Source organism: Eucalyptus grandis, chromosome 11, assembly GCF_016545825.1.
Source record: "Eucalyptus grandis isolate ANBG69807.140 chromosome 11, ASM1654582v1, whole genome shotgun sequence".
Taxonomy (NCBI): Eukaryota; Viridiplantae; Streptophyta; class Magnoliopsida; order Myrtales; family Myrtaceae; genus Eucalyptus; species Eucalyptus grandis.
In genome coordinates, this window is record NC_052622.1 from 47,236,660 (window position 1) to 47,245,408 (window position 8,749).

An 8,749-nucleotide genomic window follows, 5' to 3' on the forward strand; every position below is an offset into this window, starting at 1 on the left:
GTAAGCTAAAGCCTAGCAATGAAATATCTAAAACATTATACCATACGATTCGCCCTTCGTATGTATGAAGAAAAACTGTTTAAGATACGCAACTCACTTTCCCTTGGACTTGGTCTATCCCCACTACTCTAAAGACCAATGAACTAGAACAACAAGACCCTAGTTTGGTCTAGACCCTCAATCTCCACTTACGCCATCATAATCTATCGATCTCGAAGAATAATGCAACCATGCACACAAGCATCTTTCACACATCTTTTAGTTTTCACTTTTTGTTTCCACTCCAAGACACATGGTCGGTGCGCTTACCAAACCACGCAAGGAGGAATAATCCCATCTAACGAAATTCCAGTGTGCACTCCGGTCCGCCATGGCGTACACTAGTTCGCTATTCAGCCTATGCAAGTTTCATGGTCCACTGACCATGGAATCCCTACAACGGGGCATCTAGGGCTCACTGTCCCTAGGCATCTAAGGTTCATTATTCCTAGGCATCCCAAATTTCTCTCTGACTCCGTGAAGCATCATTGGTTTGCAGTTCGATGGTATTTGTTAAACAGTGTCTTAGGCATGCAAATTCACACGCATTTATCTTGGTTTAAGCACTCGAAGAACAACCACGTCACACTTACGCAGGGATCTATACCATCACGCATCCAAGGACTTGCCTTCTAGTTAACACTAATAGAATTGATCATGCAATCAATACCTAAAACTAACTGTCTAGACTCCATTAGGGAAGGAGAACCTAGCCAAAATAACCAACTTCACCGCAACTTGGTTCATCCAAACCTACAACACTTCCAAAATCAATCCAGAACATAATAGACAATCCAAACCTTATACAACCTACTTAGTGGCCCTCATGAGCTCACAAGACACTTCACTGGCCTCATGCCCCCACGACAAGTCTCGACCTTCACAATCCATGAAAACACTCTTGGAACCACGGCCCACTAATACCACACTTAGGCCTCATGGCTCTCATCTATGTTGCACTTGGGCTCGTGGCCCATTTGCAACCCAATCGGGCCACGAACACCACACTTAGGCCTTGCATGCCACTTGCATGCCATTTGGGCCTTGTGGTCCACTCGCCCACTCTTGGGCCTCACAGCCCACTCACTCACTCAGGACTCGTGGCCCATTGCCTAAATCAAGCCTTATGGCCCACTAGGCCAAAATCGGTCCTTACGATCCTCTCTACTAAATCGGCCTTCATGATTTTAGCTCAATTTCCACAAGCAAATGGCATTAGATTAACACCAAAAACACACAAGTGGGTAGTCAAATAAATATAGTTTCTATCATGCACACATTGTTTTCTTGTATTACATCGAAAGGTTCTTTCGGAACTAGCTGCGAGGATGGTAAATAGGAATAAAAATAGAGAATTCGAAGTTAGAAATATTTAAAGAAGATCCATTTTTATTATGGTTTGAAAAAAATGAGAAACATATTTATTAATTATTCCAACTATTAAATAGGACTATTCATTTTTTTTTGGTTGAAAAAAATGGAACTTATAAAAAATTCAAATTTAAAAAATGCAAAAAGGAATATATTAATAAAAAAATTAATCCAAACAATAAATACAATAAGAGATAAGAAGATCAACAGACCACAATTTAAGATTCCATCATCTTCCTATAAAATTTAACCAAATTTGGACTAAAGAACTGAATCGACTAGAATTGCACAATCGTGGAATTCAAAGCCAAAAATATAGTAAATGAACTGGAAAATTTATAAAATTTTGATATGTTATAGGGAAGACCTTAAAAAATATTTTTTATGAAGGAGACTAAGTCCAAAACAGTTTGTATAAAGAGTAGAAAATTGGACATAGTCACGCAAAATCTGGTGCACTGGAACAAAGCAACCAGTCCTAAAATTATACTCATCTCATAGCCCTAAACATGTCAAAATATCTTGAATATTGGATAAGTTATAAATTACAACATCCTCTTTATGAAAGAAGCAAAGTCCAAAATCTAAAAGTAAAATTTTCTAAAAATTCAAAAAGACAATTGGTTCACTGTTCCTACTGCACTAAATAGATCAAGCACGGTGAAAGAGTAGGCCATTGTACCATCCATATCATCTCAGAAAATTCCAAAATTAAAATATGTTATATTTCAATATGTCTTGTACAACTTTCAAGGAGGAAATTTCCTCAAATTCGAAACACATAAAACTTCACAAAATAAACAAGCCAGCAAGGTCCAGCAATTCCAGTTTCTGGAAATCTAAACTAAGGCTCTAAATGGCTTGTAAATTTGAACCACACAAGTTTACAGACCAAGAATAATCCAAAATCAAACATTTTAGACCACATGCAACATATCTTCAACCATAAATCATAGAAAACTTCTATACGTCAAGTATAAGCATTAGAACCCACATGCAGCACCATTCGGGCCACAAAAACAGCATGCATGTCAACTAAAATCCCGACCAATTCACTGCAACAACAATCTTCCAACTCTCGGGACACGATTCCAACCATCAACAACATGCAACCAACAACTCAGCATATCCAAGACAGAACTCATCGATCTGCATGATGAGCAAACCGATACAACATAGAGAGTTGGAATTTCACTTGTCTCGACAACAATGGATGGACATGACGCGGTTTGGATGGGGGAAAAACGATTGCGGCTTGGCCTTCCTCGAAGCTTGACATCACTCCTCATGGCGTGAACCCCCACGGAGTAACAAAACGGTGCCATGGTAGAGGAGGTCGAGAGGCGGAGGAGCTTCGGGATGGGAGAAGGAAAGGTTGAGTGTGAGGGAGGGGAAAGAGACAAGTGAGAGGGAAATGAGAGAGAGCTTCTGGACAGGGGGACACCAAGATAGAGAGAGAGAGAGATGATGGTGGTCACTTGCCTTAGAAGGGGAAGGTCATGATGGCCTTGGGGAGAAGAGACCATGATGGTCCTTGGGAAAGAGAAATGCATGCATGGGCATGCATTGGTGAGGAAGAGAGGGGCTGCCACTTGGCGACGGCAAGAGAGAGGGGAGAGAGAAGAGATACAAAGAGAGACAGAACGAGAGGCGGTCGTGCCCTTGGAAATTCGACATCGATCGTGTCCAATTTTCGCATACCACAAATACTTGCGATTGAGGATTGCATCTATGACTCAAACAAACAAACTAAAATTTCTTGGCTAATATACGAAATGAGCACCATCATTCCTAAAATTTCATAATTATCTAAAATCTAACCGGTGTCCATTGGTGCCACCTAATTATCTATATTTAAAATACATTACTACTTGGCGGACGAAAATTAAGCCGTCACATAGTCATTTATAAATGTGATGCAATATATAGCCCCATGCCTTACTTTTACATTCATTGGACCACATATGTCAGAATAAATTAATTGCAAAGGAAATTCAGCTTTTAGACTTAAATACATAATTATCTAAAATCTAAGTGGTGTCTATTGGTGCCACCTAATTATTTATACTTAAATACATTACTACTCAGGCGGACGAAAATCGGGCCCTCACAATAGTCATTTATAAATACGATATAATATATAGCCCTATGCCTTGCTTTTACATTTATTGTACCATAAATGTTAGAATGGATTGATTGTAAAGGAAATTTAGCTTTTATTACTTTTTCAAATGGTTTCCTTGCTTTTTTCCCGCTAGCAATGCTCGTAAATAAGCAAATTTATTTTTTCAATATTGTCCAATAAGCCTTCTTCAGCTAATTTATTTATTTGTTGTTGGCCAATATGACCAAGTCTAGCATGTTATATATTCATATTATTATCATATGAATTAGAAGATGTGAAGAGGGAATAACAAACATTGACATTTCTATAGTCGACATCTAACACAATAAAATCATTTAGAAAGTATCAACAACCATAGTAACTCGTACCTAAATACAAGTCCACATCATTATTATCAAAGTTCAAATTAAAACAAAGTCAAACCAATACTAAAATAGACATTGAATTTCGACGAATTTTTAGAGCATTTAGTATATCATGTAGGAACAAAGTGCATCCACCACGCATAACTAACTGACAAGTGCCGATCTCTTTAAATTTAGCTTTGGAGTTGTTTCTTACATAAACCCATTTCATTTTGGTTGGAACTCATTAGAACTTCATGAAGGCATCTCTATCCTTTGCTATATGATCTATTGCTCCCTGAATCTACAGTTCATAAAGGATTAAATTCAGTTAGAAAATAGAGGGTGTTTACATTCTTTGGCTAAACACAATCGCGAGCAAAGTGACCCTCTTATCACAATTATCACATTCACCCTTGACATTTTCTTCACATGAGGACGTTTTCCTCTTTCACGTTGGTCAAGTCTCGATTTCTTACCTAAAGAGCTTGCTCCCTTGCCTTTCCACTTTTTGAACAAATTCAAACGATTGCGCTTAAAGCTCAAAGCCTCCTGTGAGCTAGAATTAGCATAATAGATATTTGTTTTCAGCTTAACAGCTAAGAGGTGGTCTTCTTCCAGCTCAAGGTGGCACATGACATCCTCAAAAGTATTGATGTTATAATTGTGGGTCAGGTGCACCTTCATGTGCTCCCAACTTTGAGGCAAGGAACGGATCATTGCTTGCACTTGTTGCTCGTAACTCAAAACGTGGTCAGCATCCCCCAACTCATTAATCATGTTTGACATCCACCTTGGCTTTTGTTTCATGGTCTATCCATGAGGTTTCTTGTCATGCCCCAATCTTCCGAGCACGTGCCCATCCCTCTTGGTCGATTAAATAGTGACGTCCCAGGACACATCGCCGACCCATTCATTTTATTACGCATGCGGAAGCAAATAAATAAATCCCCAGACAACAAAAAAATGGGATAGGAAAGTAGGGCTATAATTTTTAAAACCAACAACACACTTATATATATATCTCATAACGGGTCATACATATCATAATGGGTTATACACAAACCAAGCCTATATATACATAAGTCAAGTCTACAAAACAAGGGGGGATGGTAAAGAACTACTAATTTTCCTCCTACTCCACATCCTCGCTTTCATTGGAGTCTGTAGTCGAGTACACCGGACTTCTGGGATCTTCAAGATTCGGGTCTACTGCGTCTACCACCGAACCTCTGAGAGGACCTGTTGTGCCTTTCCCAAAAGCAACCTCAGCACATACAGAGGTATCTCAGATTCTGGTATAGGATCCTCTCTTTGGCCATCTTGAGCCTGGCGATACCATGATCTGTATCACTGGGGTACCTTTTTGGGTAGACCCGCATCGACCCAGAATATAGACCTTACCAACTCATAGGTCCAGCCCCTAGGACTCCCATGCAGAGGAATGTAAGACCTCTGTTTTGTGACATTCTTCAGCTGACCAAAATGCTCAGGAGGAGCTGCCATCTAGGGACCTGAAAATGTTATCCCACGACGGGGTAAGACGACGTCTAAGCAAGTTCAACCCCTTAAGACCTGACTAGGAAGAAAATATGCCATAAGGGCTGCCTAAGCACAAACACAAGCCAGAGGACTTGCCTTTGCCTTCACTCATTCCTGTAAGTCAGTTTAATTCAAATAACTAGTCAATCATTTCAACCAATCAGATCGAATCATCGATCAATCGACTCAATCGATTCCATGTCAACAAGACCATCTCCTGGTCATTTAAATCAATACTATCTATAAAGTCTGATCATAATCAGGACTGCTCACTCTAAGCTAAAAATAGATAGTATAACTCACATTAAGCTGATAAATAGTATATTGCTTGCTTTAAGCTGACATATCGCCCGCAGGCTGATTTAGTATACTAATAATGCTCACCAGAAGTTGCTAGGTATACTGCTCACTCTAAGCTAACATATTGAGATCGTAGGCTGACATATCGAGGCCCGTAGGCTGAAAGAGAAGACAGCGAAGGAGCAGCTGGCATACGAGAGAAGCTGCAAATGGGGGGCGGGGAGTCAAACAAAATTATCCACTCAATTAATGTCTTTCCTTTTTTTTGAAATGTCCGAAATTCAATTTCCTAACAAATCTCTCCAATTTGATGACCAAATTTGCTGCGGAGGAAGCCTACACGATTTTCACAATTTTCCTTCACCAAATAGCTCACTAAAGAGGCCAAACATTCACTCAATTTGGCCCCTCCGAATTTCCTTTCTTTTCCGAATCGTCCGAATTGATTTTCCCTAAAAATCCCGGGCTCATAAAAAATTCTTCAAAGGATGAGTCGATGTTCCTAAAATAAATTGTGACACGATAGAACTTTTAATTTCTGAAATCGGGTTCAAATTCACGGTTAATTTCAATCTGACGCGATTTTAGTGTGACCTAATTTACCGGGTAGCTTTTGTGAATTTTTAGTGCAATTGACCCGTGATCGACTATTTTCGAGCCACATTGTACATCTTCGACACATTGGCGACTCTCGGTTATTGTGAAAATCTCGAGATTTTAAATACGGACGCAGGGTACCAAAACGACAGAAAGATCGGTCTAGTGTCGATCGACGAGAATTTTGCAATTAGGTGAAATCACCCACACTTAATCACATGGCTTAGTCGAGTCAACCTATCTCCGGTCTCTAATCAATTTTTAACTGTGCCGTAATGACCCTTGTAGATTAGCACGATCGAGCTGTCGATTTCTAGTTGAATTCTCAAGTCTATTACGTTAAAATCCCTTAACAGCTTCACCAGATAAACTAGTTATCTCGTAAGTGATCAGCTCAGAGAATAGAACTATAGGTGCGTCGATGAAAGGCCTGACTTATTCAATTGAAAACATAACCTGAAAATCAAGATATCACAACGCGCTTATGGTTATCGCACGCGCGTGCCACACACGTGCTTGAGGGGCCTCATGCGTCGACGAAGCCACCCCTTTGCGGCTGCACGTGGAGGTGCATCTGGCATCCTTCGGAGGCGTATCGCTACTTGTTTTTCTTGTCTTAACGAGAACTACAACCCTACACTTGCAAAAACGATTTTTATCGCACAGAACTTCGAGAAACAGCCTTGAACAGAATGGTCGAGTGTCGTTTTTCATACCCAAGCATTCGTTGGTGCCATTTTGCGATATCCAGCCAAAAATTCAAAAAAAATATATGTTTTAACAATTAGGAAACAAGAACACATGCTTTAATACCAATGAAGGAAACTAATTCTGAATTTCTAAACTAAACTATCGAGTAATGTAAAATTGCATACAAAAACGGGCCCAAGAAAACATTTTATCACTAATTGGAGGTATATTATGTTAAAGAACGTACTTTTTTTTTCCACTGATTAAATGCACCTATTGCAACGTTGTGATAAAGATCAAGTGGGAGCAATTTTCTTCACACGGAAGAGTCTTTTTCGTTCTTCTTCTTTTCCTTTTAGATCACACAATTCTATTCTTCCACGCTTAGAGAAAAACATGTTATTTTCTCTTTTAAAGAAATAACCCTCAAAATAACTGTCTTGGCGGTTATTTTCTTTAAATTGAGGGTTATGGGCCCTTTAATTTACGGGCCAGGTTAGCCTAGCTTGGGCGGCCCAATAGCCATAAAATCCATCAGTTTGCATTAGCAAGTCCTTAGAAATAATTTTTTTTTATTGACAAAATGATAAAAAAAAGGCGTAATCTTTTTTTCTTTGCATCGTGAGCTCCTCAAGTAATGTCAATCCTGATAAGTTCTTGCAAATATATATTTTTTTTCCAGAATATTTTTTTGTTGATTTGAATTCGCTTACCAAACGAAACTTCCAATTTTAAATGGAGACACAACCGAGGAGAGCAAGGTAAAAGTGAAAGCTTTGTTATGCGAGTTTAAAAAGAACAAATAAAGAACATGAAATTCCTAAAGGAAGTATATAAAAAAATTGCCTCAAATACATGACCAAAAGAATATTGGTTTTTCTTTATAAAAGTAATCGAACTCGTGTAGACGAGAGTCCGCAAGCCAGGTTGAAGGATGAATCTCTCGTCCAAGCTCACTCGTTATGGCATTTTGGGATAGGCAGACCTAGATATGCCCAGTGGGCCTCGAGAGGAAGAGGAAGCAACATTTTCTCTATTAAAAAAAAAAAAAAAAAAAAAAGAACATGAAATTCCTTAAGAAAGTATATAAAAAATTGCCGTAGATACATGACCTAAAGTCTGAGAGCAAACTTTGTAACCATATCGCCTCCTTCGCAACAAAGGTTAGTGCCATGTACTTCGCCTTAGTCGAAGACAAGGCAATGTGATCCCGTAAGGACGCTTTCCAACTAACTGCACCACCCGCTAGCGTAAACACGTATCCTGCTAAAGACTTGCAATCAGCCAAGTCACCGGTATCATCCGAATCCACAAAACCAGTGGTCTCACTGCCATTGTTGTCCCTCCGGTACACTATACGCATGTCTGTTGTCCCCTTCTAATATCTGAGGATCCACTTCCCAGCTTCCCAATGAGCTTTACTAGGACGCTTCATATAGCGATTAACCATGCTCACAGCTTGTGAAATATCAGGCCTAGTGCACACCATAGCATACATAATACTACCCATGGCACTAGAATAAGGAACACATAACATATGCTCCTCATCCTCCTCGCCTTGCGGTGATAATTTTCTGAAAGTTTAAAATGCTTCGCTAAAGGTGTACTTCCAAATTTTGCTGACTGCATATTAAAACGTGCCACTATCTTCTCAATGTATTTCTTATAAGATAGACGTAAAACTCCGGCAGCTCTATCACGCAAAATCTCCATACCCAATATTTTATTTACAACACCTAAA